Genomic DNA, 7,538 nt, shown 5'->3' on the forward strand with positions numbered 1-7,538 from the left:
AATAGAAAAAAGATAAAGGAAGTCCTTGACAAATAGAACTTAATAAGTTTTGAATTATTTATTTAATTCATTCTTTTACTCATTTTATTCTTAAGGGAAATTAATTGTGATAGTGGAGAAAATTAAACCTGAGACATTGGAGGAAATTAGATCAACTATTGAAAGCATAACTTGGAAGTTTAAGAGAGTTACCCAATATAGATATTTCCTATAAGATATTTCTATTTGAATTGTCTTTCATTTTAGAACTATTATGATTCACAAAAGCTTCTTCTCATGACTTTTATTGTCTATTTTCTGGTTGGAGATAGACCTTTAGGCATCATAGTTGATCTATTGTGTCTCATCAAGCTTCTATTATGTTCGGTTGATTTGTATAGATTTAGATTCCTCTCGAGCTTTACTTTGTACCTTGTTGTCACTATAGGGATATGTTTCTCTTACATGCTTTCACAATGTATCGAGCAAAATCCAATTATCATGTTCTATTGCTTTGATCATATCTTATCTCACACATTTTTCTACATTTGTTGAAGTCTTTTTATGTGTTCAGGTTACAAGGTTGGAAAATAAGTACTACAAGATGATGCAAAGCATTCCCTTAGTTTATTTTTATTTAAGCATTAATGTGTGTTATGTAAACTCTGTTATAAGAGTTCGGGTGGGTTTATGTAATGATTTTTTGTCACAAGATTGCCAAAGAGGGAAATTGTTAGGACATTAAGCCTTGATTATATGTTGGCAATTTTGTTCCTTTTAATGTTTGACCATAAAAGTCTTTTTAGATAGTGACTTGCTCTCTATTGAAGATCAAGAATTGTTGTTCATCTAACCGAGAATTCACATGTACATCTAAAAAAGTTTGGCTTGTAGTAAGTTAGGCTTCTTTGAGGTATAAATATGATTGGTAATTGTTTTAAACTTAAAATTAATTTTTATGAAGTTTTTGAAAAACAAGGGATGCTTAAGTGGGGAGCAGTGCTCAAGTGTTGACCGCTCAAGTGCCCCACATTGCTTGACCACCCAAAGCGCTCAAGCAATCATGAATGTCTAGTCGAGATTTTTTCACACAAAATTGATTTGGAAGTATTCTAAAACCAAACCTTTTGGGGATTTATTCCTACAAATACCACTTTATAACCCCTTAAGGGTTATAAATAGTTTTAGAGATTGGTGAGAGATCTTACATTCTTTATAGAAAGTCTCTTATAGAAAAAGCCTAACAAGCCATACCATTCCTGATCTCTCATTCAAGGATTTAATCTTTGAATCTTGGTTTGAAAACCTACATCCCTTTAGTAAGGTTGAAATATATTCACTAGAGTGATATTACATTGCTATATTGCAGACATGGATCAAGTTTTAAGTATTGAAGAGTAAGTCTTTAGGGTAAAGTGGCTAAGTAAATCTATGTAACTTGATTTCATATAATGAATTTAGATTAGTGATCATAGACTTCATGGTTTTTTATCTCCATAGTTAGTGTGGGGGTTTTCCATGTAAAAAATCTCTTGTAAAAAATCTCTTGTAAAGTGGCTAAGTAAATCTATGTAACTTGATTTCATATAATGAATTTAGATTAGTGATCATAGACTTCATGGTTTTTTATCTCCATAGTTAGTGTGGGGGTTTTCCATGTAAAAAATCTCTTGTACCTCATTGCTTATTACTTGATATCTTGTTTAAATTGCCTACAATAGAAAGGATTGATATACCCCGATATCTTGTAGGATAAAAATTGGGTATAACATATGAATCTTTATTTAAATTTTTTAATACATCCATTTAGCCCCCCTCCCCTAGGTGTCACTCCACTAGACTTAGGGGCTTTTTCAAACCATAAGTTGGTTCACCCTGAGTTGTTGGTTTATGTTGTTGACCATCGTTAGTTGATTCATTTTGTTCAATTGCACTTGTTAGTCGATTAATATATATATATATTGGTTCCTCATATCCAACTTTGGTTTCTTGTGATTCCTCCACCTAAAACCCACCAATTATTTTACATCATAAACTAGAGCTTCACCACTTGTTTTGTATTCTAACCTTAACAATTCATCTTCTTTAAAAGTAACATCTCTACTGATTATTACATTCCTCAAATTTAGATGCTACAACTTATACCCTTTCATGTTACTAGGATATCCAAGAAATAAACGTTTCTTTCTTTGCTATTCGTTGTAACTTTTTATCATTTACATGTGCATTGTTGTTGACCCAAAAACTATAAGGTGTTGGTAACTTCCTTGTTTACCTATCCATATTTCTTGAGGTGTTTTGAACTCTATGGAACTCGAAGGGCATTTTTTAATCAACTCACATGTTATATGGATAGCTTCCACCTATAAATTTGTAGCTTATCTTATATTTATCAACATGCATCTTACTATTTCAAGAATAGTACGATTCATCCTTTTAGCCAAACCATTTTGCTGAGATGTACTCTTCACTGTTCTTGTTGGGATTAAGCCCCTAAATAAAGGAAATAATGTAACGAAGTTAGACTTGATTGTCCTCTTGCCATCCATTTAGTGTATTGACATTGATTTGAGCATTTAGCTCATATCTCTTACATTATTACATGACTTAGGTGCATTAGGAGTTGCACACAAGATACAAGTCATGAGTTCCTTATAAGTACATAAGTTGTCCACAATTGGTTGATGGATTTGGTCAATCCCATAAAGATTGTGGTGCACCACCTCCTAATTGAAGGGATGACTTATCTTAGCCATTAGGATGAGTTTTCCATGATGAGTGCACTAGTTTATTGATGCACATTGGACTGGACCTATGGTGAATGATGATGTAAGGCTATTAAATGTCATGATTCACCAAGCTATTATGTTGCATGGACTCTTAACCTTGAGAGAATATTGAGCCTATGTTGAAATCAATAGAAGGATTTGACATATGGGAGAGACTCTAAAGTGGTCATATATCCTTATGGATTAGGTCACTGTTAATGGAGGCTAGTGACAGTAGTTATTCTTAATAGAGGCACCTTGATATCTCATGGAATTGAGACAGTGTATCCCCTTGGGTGATCCAAAGGGCATGTGATCATGAAATTTGTGGTCACAATAATTCCTTTAGTGGAATTTGACTTATGCTTCTTGGAGTTGGAGCTAGAGTATGTCAGTTAATCATAGAATAAGTGGGATCTATAACTTAAGGATTGGAGAGGTAATCTTGATCGGTTATTAACTGACATACTCCTCATGACATCCTACTATCCACTGCATGTAAACTCCCTATGAATTGGTATTCATAATCTAACAAGGTAGTGCGATAGATTTACAAATGCCTAAGGATGGATACATGCACCCTATGAGATCCAAGGTATGGGAACGAAGTATTAATCCAAGGTTCCCAAGTGATAAGAATAGTAAGATCTTAGGATCGAACCTAGCACTAATTAAACATTTGGTATTTAGACCTAGGTCATATTAATCTAAATAGGATCCAAAGATTGGTAAAGTCTGGACTCTTTGATTCCAAAAGATTTTCTAGTTTATGAATCCTATATAGATGGTAAAATGATCAGGAGGACTAGAGCTAAGGAATATTTGGAGTTAGTGCATAATAACATGTATGGAACTTTTAGTGTTTATGCATGGGAAGGGTATGGGTATTTCATCACTTTTAGTAATGATAACTTTAGGTTTGGATATGTACATAGGAAATCTGATGCCTTGGATACATTCATTGAATTTAAGGTGGGATCGAATAACCTATTAGGTATACATACCAAATCATTTCAATTATATCAAGTTGATATGTCTAGTAAGTTTGATTCTTTTTGTTGGAGCATAGGATTATTTTCTAGTTATGTTCATCAAGGTCTCTATTGCAAAATGAATAAGTGGAAAGAAGATATCAAACTTAGATGTACATAGTAAGATTATGGATAGGTTTCTCATATTTTCTCAAATTCTTTTGGGGATATGTTTTATAGCCTGTGTAATTACTTTTTTTTTTCTTAAGAGGTGTATTAGTTTATAGGATATCTAAAAGGATTTTTGGGTTATTACCTTGATAGTCAAGATCATCAAAAGATATTTGTTAACATAAATGTCCCATTTTTTATGAAGATTATATGATAAGGAAGAAGACAGAGAGTGATATAGATTGGAGGATATATTAGAAGATAGTCCCATATTGCATAGGATACTATGGATCCAAAGGGTTAAAGACATACCATTCCTATGATTTCTAGTAAACCAATACCTCATCATAGTGGGAAGTTTATATCCCACAGATAATGATGAAGCAGTGAGTGTTTATGCTCACTTAAGGCAAGGATGTGTGATCATGAAATCTATGAACCTATAATAATTCCTTTAGTGAAATTTGAGATATGCTCTTAGTGAGTTAGAGTATGTTATTTAATCACAAAATAAGATGATCTATAACTTAAAGATTGTAGAGGTAGTCTTGAAAGGTTGATAACTTTCACCTTGTTAGACTACGAACAACCAATTCATAGGAAGATTGTATACAATAGATAGCAAGTCATGAACTTGAGCACTTGATGTCTCGTTATAAATACATAGGGTGCCATAGTACAATTAACTCTCTATAGTGGGATATTGAGTCAACTTTAGAATTGGATTCTAAGGGATATAGTACTGTCCTATGGGTTCCATGGTCTTTACTAAAACTCATCTTCCTTGATAGCATGGTTTATGAGAGTTGGATGGGTTTTTAGTTCACTTGTATGCATAAAGGCATTTTGGTAATTACATAAGGCTACACAAAGGTAACTGTGCAGTATCTTGGAACTTGGCTAATTGATTAATTGAAGCCTTATTGTGTTAATTAATCAATTAGCAACCTCTTTGAGCTAAATTAAGTGACCCACGCCCATAGTGGGCTCAAGTCACTTAAGCATGGTAGGAAACCTACAAATACCCTTCTCAAGGGTTTGGGTTTCTAATTCAATCTTGTCATTTTCTCCCTACAGTCCAGAGAGAGAACCCTAGTCTTCAACCTTGAGATTTCCACCATCTCAGTGCCTAGACTTAAGGAGGAGTCATTGAGTGGATGATTATGGGTTTGCAAGATCTTTCTTAAATTTAGAGCTTTCTATACTAATAAAAATTGATTTGGGAACATCAGAATAATACATATAACACTTTTCTCTAGATCCATGATATGTTTTTGTTTTTTAAATACCAAAGTTTTCAACTATGCTTAGATCTAGAAAGCATAAGATAGGATTACATGAACCCTAATGATCCAAGGCCTAAGAATAGAGCGATCTAAGGTTTCCTAACAAATATAACCCAATAAGTAAGAATGATTTATAAGAACTAAAATTTCTTTCAAAAAGAAAAAAAGTTTATTGGAGTAAGATAGGTATACAAGAGAAGGAAAAATGCAAAAGGAGTAGAAAAATACAAAGCAACATTGGTGCAAAGGATTACAAGCAAGAATAATGCACCAATAAGAGGAGGGTATTTTCTCTCATTGTTCTTTTAGTAACTATAAGATTAATAATCTCTCTGGTAGCTCAAAATAGTTGAAAATTTTCAAATGGATGTGAAATCCAATTTTTTGAATTGACATCTTGAAGAAGAAGTGCATGTAGAACAAACCATAGTTGGTATATATATATATGGGCATGAGAATAAAGTTCCAAAATTGAAAATAGCCTTGTACGGAATAAAACAAACACTAAGAGCATGGAATAATAGAATTGACCAATATTTTCATGATAATAATTTTGTTTGATACCTTTATGAACATGCTCTTTGCAGAAAAGTGAATGAAAAAAGTGATATATTACTTGTTTGTTTGGATGTGAATTGTTTGATCTTTATTGGAACTAATCCAATCATGTTTAGTGAGTTCAAAGAAGTAATAGGATAAAAGTTTGAGATGATTGGATTAGTCTCATATCATACTCTCTTGGCATAGACTTGAAGCTAATTGAAAAGTATACTTTTTATTTCTCAAGAAGACCATGCAAAATAAATTTTTAGAAAGTTTAACTTGAATATGTGTAATATGGTAAACATAAAAATATAATGCAAAGCTAAATTATCAAAGACCTGCAGAGGAAGAAAAAGTGGATTCAACATAACATAAAATCTTAGTTGGAACCATACACTATTTGACTCGTACAAGTTTAAACATTCTCTTTGAAGTTGGATTTGTCCGTCATTATACAGAAGCACTAATGATTATTTACACTAAGACCCCCTAGTGAATTTTTCACTACATCAACGACACATTTGATTATGACTTATATTATTCACCTTTAACAATTTTAGACTTGGATGATACAAAGAGAACAAATAGCTTTATATTCCTCATGGGAGAGATACCACATTCACTTGGACTTCAAAGAAGCAACCTATTGTGAAACTTTCAACCTATGAAGTGGAATTTGTATTGGCATCATGACATAGGTCACGAAATTTGGCTTAGAAATTTCTTGAAGGAATTTAATTTACCACACAGGAAACCAATAATGATCTATATGGATATAAAACCAACAATTACCTTATGAAAAAAATCTAATTCTCCATGATAGAAGCAAGTACATTGATACAAAATATCATTTATTGAATAGTATATGAAATATGGAGTGCAATTAAAATTTACAAAATCTCATAATCAAATTATGAAAATGTTTACAAAGTCTCTCAAGTTTAATGATTTTAGAAAGCTAATGATGCTACTTTAAAAAATCAAGTTGAAGGCATGAGTGAATATGTTGACAAAGTTTAAAATTTTAGAAAACTAAGGATGTTATTTTTACAAACCAAGTTGAAGGGAGGATGTTAGTTAAACTGGATTTAGGAAGTTTCTAAAAATTAGAATTTGAGTTAGATTCTAAAATGCTTGATTTAGTTTGTATATTTTGCTATTACAAGAATTTATATTTTACCATTATGAGTATCTATATTTTTTTAGGTGTTAATATCAATAAATAAGATGCTATGTAATAGTTGAACAAGAGCGGTGGAAGACAATAAATTTTTTCTTAATCATCTCAATTATTTAAATATCTCCCTTTACATATGTAATTACTTATGTGTGTTTTCAACCATATTACTACAACATATGTGAATCTGTTGGTTGGTCTATGAAAATTCATATAAGTTGTTCAACCTATTAAATTTTGTTAGGCTTGTGTAACAGTATTTAGATCATAGCATCTTTCCCTAAGCCCACATTTTTCTAAATATATAATTAAAATTGTTGTGTTTGCAATTTTAATGAAATATAGCATTGGATACTTAACTACATCCCACAAAATGACAAAAAAATGGTGGCGATTTCATGGAGGCTAACCATTCACCTGCCTTTAGTCAAGGATGCCCTAGGTTTTCAATAGTAAAGTAATTATCTCAATCAAAACACAAAATTTGGTTTTCTAAACAATTATTGTTCTTGGAAAACATGCAAGGAACTTAAGCATCATAAGGTACTTAAGCAATCCTAGTTGGACGTTCAGTATCTAGATCTTTTCATTAATTGGTTTTTCTCTTTTTGTGCCAACATCTATTCTCTCTCTCTCTCGAGCA

Source organism: Vitis riparia, chromosome 19 (genome assembly GCF_004353265.1).
Source record: "Vitis riparia cultivar Riparia Gloire de Montpellier isolate 1030 chromosome 19, EGFV_Vit.rip_1.0, whole genome shotgun sequence".
In the NCBI taxonomy this organism is placed as follows: Eukaryota; Viridiplantae; Streptophyta; class Magnoliopsida; order Vitales; family Vitaceae; genus Vitis; species Vitis riparia.